A 12671-nucleotide genomic window follows, 5' to 3' on the forward strand; every position below is an offset into this window, starting at 1 on the left:
TGGATAAATTATCATACATAGAAAGGTACAAGGAAAGGAACACATGATAGGATGAATGTAATGAATGATCAGTGTGGGAAGATACAAGGAAAAGAACACATGATAGGATGAATGTAATGAATGATCAGTGTGGAAAGATACAAGGAACAGAACACATGATAGGACGAATGTAATGAATGATCAGTATGGGAAGAGGGAGCAACAGGATGAGAGAAGGACAAATATGAGCACACAAAAGGACAAGAATAATCTCCACATCTTCAAATAATGCAGTCTTAGAACATACGGCAGGTCAGAATTTGCAGTAATTTACGAACAAGGAAGAAGCAAGAATTATAACAACAAAGGAACATACATACTTCTTCATAACAGACTGTTATGCTTCTAAGAATTCTGTCTGCAAACCTCAGTGAATTTACTAAACATCTCCACAATCCTCTACTTGTAACCAGGTCTGTGACCTTGTTCACTTCCACACCTCTTATCTTTAAATCATAAGAAACAGAGTCTAACCATCATCATCATCATCATCATCATCATCATCATCATCATCATCATCATCATCATCATCATCATCTGGATCTCCCTCTACTTTCTTACCCTACATGACGGAGTTAATTATTCTCAGAGCTAACCTATCCTCCTCCATTCGCCTTACATGACCCCACCACCAAAACCACTTTATGTACAACTTCATCAATCCAGTTCATTCCTAATTTAGCTTACATCTCCCTCATTCCAAGTACCCTCCTGCCATTGTTCCTTGTTCCCCCCCTGTCTGAAATGATGATCATTCTCACTACTTCCATGCCTGTTACTCCTAACTTATAAGATATCCTGAGTTCACCCAGCTTTCACTCCCATAAAGCAAAGTTGGCCTGAAAACAGACCAGTGTAAAGATAGTTTCATCCAGGAGCTGACTTCTTTCTTACAGAATACTGTTTACTGCAACTGCGAACTCACTGCATTAGCTTTGTTGCACTTTGATTCAATCTCACTTATTATCCTACCATCCTGGGGGAATACATATCCTGTAATAATCTACTGTACCTGACATTCAATTATTCTCTTAAGTTTCTTCCCTGCTGACACCCCTTTAGTCTTGGAAAGGCTACTTTTCATTTTATACCAGTTCCACCTATTCTCCGGAGCCAAGATATTAGATTGCAGGCTATCAGCACATTCTGCCATTAAGACCAACTCATCGGCATAGGCCAAGCTTGTTACTACATTTCCACCTAATGGTATCCCTCTCTGCCACTTTATACCTTTCAGTAGATGATGCATATAAACTAAGAACAACAAAGGTGAAAGTTACAGCCTTGTCTCACCCCTGTAAGTACTTTGTACTACTAAATCATTCTACCATCAATTCTCCCTACAGTTTAATAAGTAACATATACGCCTTTGGTTGCTTTCAATAATTACTTTGATGATTACTTCTTTGAGAGTCTCCAAGAATTCCTCTATATTTTCCTCACTGTTTCCAATTTGGGGTGCATAAACTTGGATGAAATCTTTCATCCTTCTTTTTCCGTCCTCCGTCGTATTCTGATTATTCTATCACTAACGTAGTCTACCCTATCCACATTTTCATCCAAGATTTTGTTAACATTCACTCCTATTTCATTCTTTGCTTCACCCCCTCTACTCCAGTATAGGGTGTACTCTCTACTCATTCTCTTCATTCCCTTTTCCCTCCAATTGACCTCACTCAGCCCTATCATTGCAACATTCTTTCTCTCCATAAAATCAATCAACTCTTCTGATTTTCCTGTCAGGGTCATAACATTTATTAATCCTATCTTCATAATGTTAATTACTGTTAGCCCACTTATCACAGCTTCCCCAGCATAAGGACTGCACGTCGCTTTTAGCAAGGTACGCCCTTACCATTTCGGAGGCTGGTAATTACCACCAATATTCAGGAAGTACCATAGTCCAATCACAGCAAGTAGAAGAGAAAGTGTGAGCTGATTAAGTTGTTCACTATTGGCTAGTATAGGGACTGAGGTAATCATGCACTAGAGGCAGCACCATTGGTACGCGAGGGTTGGTATCTATAGCTGTAATTTTTTTATGTTCGGTAATGTTGATCTGTGAAGGCAAGAACATACGTGTCGCATATTATTGTTGAGTGAATGTGAAGAAGTTGAGATTTGGTGATGATATTCATTTATTTAGTGTAAACGTAGTACTGAGATTATAAAACTTACAATTATATCAAGGGGGAAAAAATGCCTGCTTACTTCGATTTGGACTGTAAGTCTGGCTACAAAACTTGTAAAAATAAACACTTCTTCAAACCAACTAAAGATGAACTAGAAGTTTCAAAATGGGGTGGTGGTGGGGGGAAGAAAATCCTGATAGGAGTTGTGCATACCATTCACATTTTTCTGATGAATTTATAGTTAAATCAGACTCATTTGTAGTACAAGGCGAACAAGTGAAAATTCAGAGCAAGAGATGGAAACTGAAAACTGGCATTGTCCCTCATATACTCCCCAATTTACCACAATGCCTCACGAAACAATTAAAACAACGAAAATCACGCCGTAAGTGACAGCCTCTGAAGATGGAGTAAAGTTCAAGAAACAAATCACACAGGTCACACCGTGAATTAAATTTCAAGACTGGTTCTGAGAGTGCTAAAAGAAATAAAATAGGTTCAGACACAACGAAAAAGACAAAAAGTTCACTTAAAATACTAAAGAGACAGGAATGTAAATTAATGACTATCTGTCATAAATTGAAAATAGCTAATTCCAAGATATTGTTACTAGAAAAACAAAGAGTTCCCAGTCAATACAGTCAAATTATTTAACTCAGCCCACATTAAGCAAAATCAGAAGAAGATTATTAATACCATACTCAAAAAATGTCACCTAAGAAATAAGAAAGGGATGAAATACGAAAATAAATTCCTTTTAGATTGTCTCTTATTTAAAATTATATCACTTTGCTATAGGCACGGTTTTTTTCTTTGCTTTTTTTTTTTGCAATTTGCTTTACATCGCACCGACACAGATAGGTCTTATGGTAACGATGGGATAGGAAAGGCCTAGGAGTGGGAAGGAAGTAGCCATGGCTTTTATTAAGGTACAGCCCCAGCATTTGCCTGGTGTGAAAATGGGAAACCACGGAAAATCATCTTCAGGGCTGACGACAGCGGGATTCGAACCCACTATCTCCCGGATGAAAGCTCACAGCTGCGCGCCCCTAACTGCACAGCCAACTTGCCCGGCAGGCACTGTTTGAGGCATGACATGCTTTCCCTTCCTTCAGAGGCTCATCTGCAAAAATTAGTTAAAGGTCTTTTACGGTGTGAACAACCATACCATTAGTGCTATTAAGAAATATTTCCATGATGAGAAAAGTGAAAGCAATTGTACGGGAATTCTCAAGCAAAAGAAATACCAACTCATTAAAAGTTGATGCATTCATAAATTTAGGAGAACCAACTCAAGAACATGAGAACAACTCTCAAATCATGTATTAGTGTTCATGTTTGTGTCCTTGTTGCACAACTGTGTTCAACCGGTTGCTGTGTATGCAAAGCGAAATGGCATGGCTGGTGATATTTTGCCACAATTTTTAATCCAGGTGATCTTACAACGAGCAAATTGGTACCAGAATTATTTGTTTCACCTCAGACGGAAGTTAGTCTAATAAAAAGGTGTGGGCATGTTTAGCAACAAATGGAAAAGAAGGGAAGGTCATAAGATATATTTCTAACCCTTTTGAATCAAGTAGGAGAATTTGGGCCTTTTCAGATGCTGTACATATGAAGGGCAACCCAAAAATAACTGAACGTAATTTGATGCGCGTTTCACGCCTGTCACTCTTGTAGTTCAGGATTCTCCCTCTAGGTGGGTGTTAAGTAACCTCTCCTGAGTCAGTATGCCAAGGGGCATGGCTTGAGACAGCTTATAAAGAACATGCCTTGAAAAGAACTCAAGTGTTTGACTGAAATTAATAATTCAAATGCTGCAACATGTCGATCGAAGACATTCACATCCTGAACAGATGAAAACGTGAGAAAAATTTGCACGCTTGTGTACGAGGATGAAAGGCGTACTCTTGTTGAATTATCTGGTCTTTTTTGGAGATCAGTGGAATGCATTCTAGCAGAAAATTTGCAAATGAGACAAATCACGGCAAAATTCATCCCCCGCTCGTTGACTTCTGATCAAAAGGTGGTTCGTGTTGCTGCTTGCCATGACTTTTTGGACCACTTGGAAGTGGATGAGAACTTTTTTTACAAATTTTTAAAAAATCATTACAGGGGATGTTATGGATACGACCCTGAGACAAAGCAACAGTCGTCATAGTGGACAGCACCCAACTCTCCTAGCCCGAAAAAGGCCTGGCAAGTCAAATCAGCCGGGAAGACAATGTTGATCTGTTTTTTGACGTTCACTCCATTGTTCACTCAGAGCGCGTCCTTGAGCAAATGGTGAACCAAGTCTGCTTCCTGAGTGTTTTTAGGTGGCTGCACGAGTGTGTTCTTTGAAACGGCCTGATTTGTGGCAGAACAGTGACTGGTTCTTCAATCATGACAATGCTCCAGCTCACAAGAACCATGTCCGTGCGAAAGGACGAATACGAAAGGTGTTTCGTGCGGCGAAAAAAGTTTGAATAAATGTATTAATGTTAAGGGAGAGTACTCGGAAGGCGAATAACGTTTGTAACTCAGAAAAATAAATTCTGTATTTAAAAAAAAATGCTGGCCGGTTATATTTGGGTCCCCCCTCGTATAATAGGGAACATGCATGATCCCGGGGTTTTAATTAAAAATATGCTAATCTGATTCAAAATTTCATGCAGAATTCAAAAATGTTATCAGAATGTACAAATAATAACTCCAGACATGATAAAAATCTACGAAAATGTCACGTCACGCAAGTACGCGATCTCATTGGTCTGACGTCATCGTACAGGTTGACTGAATTAGCAGACGAAATAACACATAGTGTGCTGTGAGAAGCAGAATACACTTCGCGTATTTCTACTTTATGTTAGTGTCTGGTATGGTTAAATTCGAGGTCTATACATTGGATAATAATCTGAGTGGTATATTTTAGACTTAAAATGAATCCTGCACAGACAGTGAGGCTGAAAACTTATAAATGGTGTATAGTTCCGATGTGCAATAGCACATCGCATACCATCCCAAACAAATTGTTTATAAATGTTCCAAGGACGCTAAAACTAGGGAGAAATGGATTTTGGCGAGCCGGAGAAATGCTAGTGATATATCGGAGAAGTCTACAGTTTATTTTTTTTTAAGATTTTCATGTAAGATGAATTTGTTTGAATTTTCAAATCACTTTTCCATGTCAGCTGTTCTAGTGGTAAAACTTTAAATTTTAATGTATGGTGCTTTATTTAAATGCTTCAATTACATCTTGGAATATGAAAGTAATAAACATTGCATTAAATAATGCTGATTATTAAAGTATTCTCCAAACCTAACCTATGTTTTGGGTGATCCATGTCAAGCTAATAAATCAAAGGGGTTATGAACCATTTTGACAGCTCTAATTCTACCAATATATCTTGGCAAGGGACAGTTATGTATGTCTTTATTGAAGAGCTTAATTGGTAAAGAAATTTAGGCTATATCTAAATACTCTATAATGTAACAAAGAATAGGCGTGTACATCATGAAAGGAAACAACGTGAATTTATGTATAACTCTACACAAAACCAATGCTTGTCTGTTGGGGTCTTATAAGTTAACAATGCTCAATTATAATAATTATCATAATATTAATGAAATAAATAACATAATTGCACACAGGTGAAAATAGTGATGTGTCTAAAATATTATGCAACTTAGCCTAAGTTTTAGGTTATACAAGCCAAGTCAATAAACCGAATGGTAAAAATACCGCGCGAGTTGGCCGTGTGGTTAGGAGCGCACAGCTGTGAGCTCGCATCCGGGAGATAGTGGGTTTTGAACCCCACTGCCGGCAGCCCTGAAGATGGTTTTCCGTGGTTTCCCATTTTCACACCAGGCAAATGCTGAGGCTGTACCTAAGGCCACGGCCGCTTTGTTCCCATTCCTAGGCCTTTCCTGTCCCATCGTCGCCATAAGACCTATATGTGACGATGTGACGTAAAGCAAACAGCAAAAAAAAAAAAAAAAAAAAAAAAAAAGTAAAAGTCACAGCATCCAAAGACATTCCTGTATTGAGCGACTAAAATGTCTCCAGGACACTTTCCTTTCCTGATATGCTCAGCTTGTTAAAAGCCAAATGTAAATTAATGTTATTGGCTTCACGCCCCGCTAACTACTTCTACGATTTTTGGGAGACGCCGATGTGCAGGAATTTAGTCCTGCAGGAGTTCTTTTACGTGCCAGTAAATTTACCGACACGAGGCTGGCGTATTTGAGCACCTTCAACTACCACCGGACTGAACCAGGATCGAACCTGACAAATTGGGGTCAGAAGGCCAGCACCTCAACCGTCTGAACCACTCAGCCTGACTTGTGAAAACTAGATGAAGTCATATTTATCTTTATCATGTTTAATTTTTTCCCTCCACAAAGATATTTAATTCTCTTTCATGGGCCCCGGAAGTGGGTAGGCCAGTTGTCCCAACCATAAATATATTTGTTTTTTTTTGGGGGGAATGATAGATTAGATATAGCCCTATAGTACTATGATCTTTCTTTCTTTCCTTCTTTCTTTCTTTCTTAATCAGTTTATCCTTCAGGGTTGATTTTCTCTCGGACTCAGCGAGGGATTTCACCTCTACCACTTCAAGGGCAGTGTCCTGGAACGTGAGACTTTGAGTATGGTGATGAAACTGATGAGGAGGGCCATTACAGTACCTCGCCCAGGCGGCCTCACCTGTTATGCTCAACAGGGGCCTTGTTGGAGGATGGGAGGATCGGAAGGGATAGACAAGGAAGAGGGAAGGAAATGGCCGTGGCCTTAGGTGCCTGGAGGAGAAGTAGGAAAATACGAAAAACCACTTCGAGGATGGCTGAGGTGGGATTCGAAACCGTTCTACTCAGTTGACCTCCCGAGGCTGAGAAGAGCCCGTTCCAGCCCTCGTACTATTTGTTTTCAACTTTCATGGCAGAGCCGGGAATCGAAACCGGGCCTCCGGGAGTAGCACACATTAACCACTACACCACAGAAGCGGACTAGTACTATAATGCTACCTATATGTTTATGTTAGTGCTGAAATCAGATTTCTTACTTTACTAATGCTGAAAGCCCGAAAATGTAATGTTATTCTTTAATAAGGGAATCAGTCTAGAAGGAAATGTTGAAAGTGATGTGATATCTATCCAGGTTCGTTGTTATCCTAATACTATGGGTTACAGTGCATTGCACGTATATAAAAGACGCCATTTACAAACTTGCTTGTTATCCGCGAATTTCTGCGGCCACAAAAGTCACATTTTTCAAGAATGATGACATCTACACATGCTAGATTATCTGACTGTGCTGTTTTGAACGTTTCTTCTGTCATTTCAAAGTTATTCGGGATCATGAATAATAAACAATCGGCTTTTAGCAACGGCTGATGCACAACGGCTGGTAGAGCTCCATGGGGTACTGGATCGTGACGTCACAGCGCGCCGCTTACGTCAGAGGCCGTTTCACTCGCCTTGCGGAAAGGCACTATTAAATATTTTTTTAATGGTAGAAAACAAGGCAACATACCACAATGTAATACGTTTACGTACTATTTCATTGGTGTACTTTTCAAAAAAAATATTTTTGAAAATGATGCATGTTCCCAATTAAGTGCATCAGAAATAATTACCACTAGAAAGGGCAAGTCTATTACAATAATGAAGTTGTGGACTTCAAATTCCATCAACAGGTTTCTGAAATTGATATTTGCCATAAATTTGCAGGTCTGAAAGTTTGCCACGAACTAATGTCTGCACATATCGACCCCATTTCATTTCAGTGGATGAATGTAAGACTTACTTTTCAGTTATTTACTAATACCTTGCAAATGGCATAAAGTATTTTAGACAGATAAACTCAGAGGAATTTGAAGACAGTGAACCAACAGAAACAGTGGAAACAATATTTTTGCTTCATAAAGAACTCTTGAACCCCTAAGAGTAACAACTGAGAGCACCATACAGGTGTCCGAGTATTTAGGGAATAATGGATTCCGATATGTGCTCACAGCAAAATTTAATCAAGATCCGCTGGAATGGCAGTTTCGTATGTTACACGCATTAAGTTGCAATGACTACCCTTCAACAACAGATTTTTCTGAATTTACACACGTTGCAGTGTATTTATAACCCAACAAACTTGCCCTGGCATCGGGTAGTAATTGTGAGTCCAAATCTGTATTTCCATTGACATCATTCATCAATCAAATACCGGGCGAGTTGGCCGTGCGTGTAGAGGCGCGCGGCTGTGAGCTTGCATCCGGGAGATAGTAGGTTCGAATCCCACTATCGGCAGCCCTGAAAATGGTTTTCCGTGGTTTCCCATTTTCACACCAGGCAAATGCTGAGGCTGTACCTTAATTAAGGCCACGGCCGCTTCCTTCCAACTCCTAGGCCTTTCCTATCCCATCGTCGCTATAAGACCTATCTGTGTCGGTGCGACGTAAAGCCCCTAGCAAAAAAAAAAAAAAAGCATCAATCAAATGAGAACACTGGCTAAGAAGAGAGAAGAGACAAATAAGGCTGTGGTAGGAAAAGCACGGGGTGCAAGGCAGTTGGATGCGGAAAAAATAGCCTCTCCAATTACAAACGTCAACCTCACCTTCCCGTGGTGCTCCCGTTATCACAAACAAGGCTCTGGCGACCGAATATATGACGGAATAATCATATCACAATTAAGGATGCAGTAAATGGTATCCTTTCCACCCGTAACATATGAGGTGGGAGCAAGTGTCAAGGCTTAAAGGTGGCAGCCCCACCATGACACTCGGTGAAAGTAGGCTCGCAGTCGCTTAAAACTAACTTGTTAAAGAAACTAAGAAAAGCAGTCGGACGGATCCTAAGACGATGACCTTTGGCTTGAAACAGGACATGAAAATTGGATTTTGGAACGTCTGAACACTTTATCAGACTGGGAAACTAACACAACTTGCTACCGAGGCAGAGAGGTACAGATTGGATATCTTAGGAGTTAGTGAAGTAAGGTGGAATACATTTGGAGAGTTAAGAACTTTGAGGGGACAAATACTCCTCTACTCTGGTAAGCCAAATCAAGACGACCCACATCAGGAGGAGTGGGATTTCTTATAAACAAGAGGTCAAAGAATAGTCTGATGGATTGGAAGCCCATCTCATCAAGGATTATCCCTGCAAGATTCAAGGGGAAGATCAGGAATGTTTCGACTGTCCAATGCAACGCACCTACAGAAGAAGCGGAAGCAGATGATAAGGCTAAGTTTTATTCAGAACTACAGAGTACCATTCAGGCAATAAACAAAAGGGACATTGTGATTGTTATGGGAGACTTCAATGCCCAAGTGGGTTCTGAAAATCTGGGTCTTTTGGTAGACTTCTGCGCAAGCAACGAACTTGTTATCAGTGGAACCCTATTCCCTCATAAAGAATGCCATAAAGTGACATGGATTTCACCAGACCAGCGAACTTAAAACCAGACTGATCACCTGGCAATTAGCAGAGCTGGAGAAAGTTTCTTTTGGATATCAGAAATCGAAGAGGTGCAGGTATAGGCAGCGACCACCATCTAGTGGCTGCCAACATCCAAATTAAGATTGCAACTGCAAAGAGACGATTTGAGCAACAAACAAAAGGTCTGATGTTGGAAAGCTAGAGGATGATAGAAGTAAGGAAAAGTTCAAGCTTGTGTCCTCAGTAACAGGTTTACAGCACTACAGGTAGATGAAAATTATGCTGACGAACACTGGAAGAAAGTTAAAACCACTTTGAGACACAGCAGAGGAGGTACTTGGCTTCAAGAACATCAGGAGGAAAGATTGGATGACATCAAATACTTGGGAATGTATTGAACAACGTAGGGAGCTGAAACTAAAGTTGAATAATTGCAGTACACGTACCCAGAAGGTTGAACTCCAAGCGGCATCCCATGCTAAAGATCGGGAAGTTAAGAAGAGTGCAAAAGCAGACCGGAAAAAATGGGTATCAGACCCTGCTGAATTAGCGGAGACTGCAGCAAGAGATAGAAATATGAAAGGCTTGTATGACATCCCAAGGAAACTTGCCAAGAAGAAATTTAAACAAAGTAGACCCATCAAGAACAAACAAGGATATGCTCACTAGCGATGAAGCTAAGTTGAATAGATGGTGAGAAACTTCATGGAGGTGTTGAACAGAGAAAATGTAGAGGAAGATGGAGAAATGGTAGAGGTGAATGATGATTGTGAAACTGATGGTATCAACACTAAACCACCCTCAAGAAATGAGATAAAAGAAGTGATCAGCCAAATAAAGAATGGGAAGGCCCCAGGAGTGGATAATGTAGCACCTGCGCTTCTAACTGTGTACTCCGATATGACAGCCGATCTGTTGCATCCAGTGTTCACAAAAATTTGGAATAAGGAAAGAATGCCAAAGGAATGGAGAGAAGGACTCCTTGTGAAATTACCAAAGAAATGTGACATGACCAACACTCACAACTGGAGAGGTATCACCTTGCCCTCGATTCCCAGTAAAGTGATGACACGGGTGATCCTGAACAGGATAAAAGCAAGGATAGAAAACCAACTACGCAATGAACAAACAGGTTTCAGGAATAATCGGTCATGCATAGACCAAATAAACACTCTACAAATTATTATTGAACAGTTTAATGAATACAATTCTGGCCTATATCTTCTGTTTGTGGACTTTGAGAAGGCTTTCGATTGATTGAAACGGAACACCATGTGGAGAACGCTACAGAAGTATAGCGTACCAATTAAAATCAGCAAAATCATCAAAGAGACTTACAACGACTTCACGTGTAAAGTAATCCATGAAGGGAAGCTTCGGAGCCTTTCTCCATAAATTCTGGTGTGCGGCAGGGGTGTGTCCTATCTCCAGCTATCTTTCTCCTTGTTCCGGATGACGTCATGAGGAAAGTTACGGAGGGAAGGCAAAGAGGCATCCAATGGGGATTGGGTGACAGATTGGAGGCTTTGGAGTATGCCGATGACTTATGCCTATTGACTCAAAAACATACTGATATGGAGGGAAAGATACAGGATCTGGAGAGAGAGGCGGGAGCAGTGGGTCTCAGGATAAATGTCCAGAAAACAAAAGCAATGAATATCAACGTGAAGAGCAAACGGAAATTTAGAGTTAGTGATGAAGACATTAAAGAAGTCAAAGAGTTTACATATCTTGGCAGTGTGGTTACGCAGGATGGAGGAGCAGCTGCTGATGTCAAAATGAGAATCCACAAAGCAAATGCGGCATTCATACAACTCTATCCGATATAGAGGGTCAGCGAAATATCAATGAAAACCAAACTTCGCATTTTCCGAACAAATGTAAAAACAGTACTGTTATATGGTTGTGAAACCTGGAAAGTTACCTCAGAGATTACTCATAAACTACAGGTATTCATAAACAGATGCTTAAGGAGAATTTAACATATTTTCTAGCCAAAAGTAATTTCAAACTAAGATCTTTGGAAACAAACAGAAGAAGAGCCCATTGGCATACAAATAAAGCGGAGGGTGTGGAAATGGATCGGCCACACACTGCGGAAGCAGCAGGATGCAGTGGAGAGAAAGGCCCTGTTTTGGAACCCCCGAGGACAACGGAAGAGAGGTAGACCCAGGAAGTCATGGAGATGCAGTGTGATGGAAGAGGCAAAATATGAAGGGAAAAAACTTAGGATAACTCAAGACCCTGGCTCAAAATAAGATATGCTGGCGCTGCTTTGTCGAAGCCCTATGCTCTGCAAAAGAGGAAAAGGAAATAAGTCGAGTAAGTCCGGAAAAGCACAGAATAAACTAAGGTGAGCACTAGATTTTAATGCTTGCATCTGAGAGATAGTGGGCTTGAACCCCACTGTCAGCAGCCCTGAAGATGGTTTTCTGTAGTTTCCCATTTTCACACCAGGAAAATGCTGGGGCTGTACCTTAATTAAGGCCACGGTCGATTCCTTCCCACTTCTAGCCCTTTCCTATCCTATCATTGCCAAAATATCTATTTGTGTTTAGCGCCCGTCCCGCAATGGGTCGTCAGCCGCCAAAGGTAAGCGCATTTTTGCCTTATGCTATTTAAATGCATTTTTATGTTTCGGAAAATTCCCACTTAATGAATGTAGAATTTCATCTCGTGTGCCGGAGTTTCCTCTAGTTTTCCACATTTTCCAAAATAGAGCATTTATATGACTTAGCATTTATGCTAGTCCGCAACGTTGTTTTATGAGGCAGACCTTCTTTTCTAACTCTAGTTGTAATTGTAGTAACTGTAACACTTTCTCAAATTGTGTAATTAATTTTGCTTCGTTCGAGGTTGCCTCCTTTCATTCTGTAAATTCTGAAACTCTTATGTCAAAGTTTGTTCGTGACTGAAGAGCTTAATTGTTTCCCTTACACATCTTTTGTTTGTATCTCAAGTATCAGTTAATCCGCAGTTCATTTATTTGTTCATTTATTATTGTATGTTCATTTTCTCAATAATTATTTGGCTGTTGGGAGTATTATTGTAAGTCTTTTCTCCCCCATAACGTTATACGTTTCCATA

At 40.2% G+C, this 12671-nt stretch overlaps 1 protein-coding gene across 3 annotated transcripts in view; it reads right to left on the bottom strand.

The window, feature by feature from the left end:
- LOC136863834 (dynamin-binding protein) overlaps positions 1–12671 on the bottom strand; it is a 446212-nt gene that overhangs the window by 68999 nt on the left and 364542 nt on the right. The gene's annotated exons all lie outside the window — the stretch shown is intronic.

The sequence above is a fragment of the Anabrus simplex genome, chromosome 2 (genome assembly GCF_040414725.1).
Source record: "Anabrus simplex isolate iqAnaSimp1 chromosome 2, ASM4041472v1, whole genome shotgun sequence".
NCBI lineage: Eukaryota > Metazoa > Arthropoda > Insecta > Orthoptera > Tettigoniidae > Anabrus > Anabrus simplex.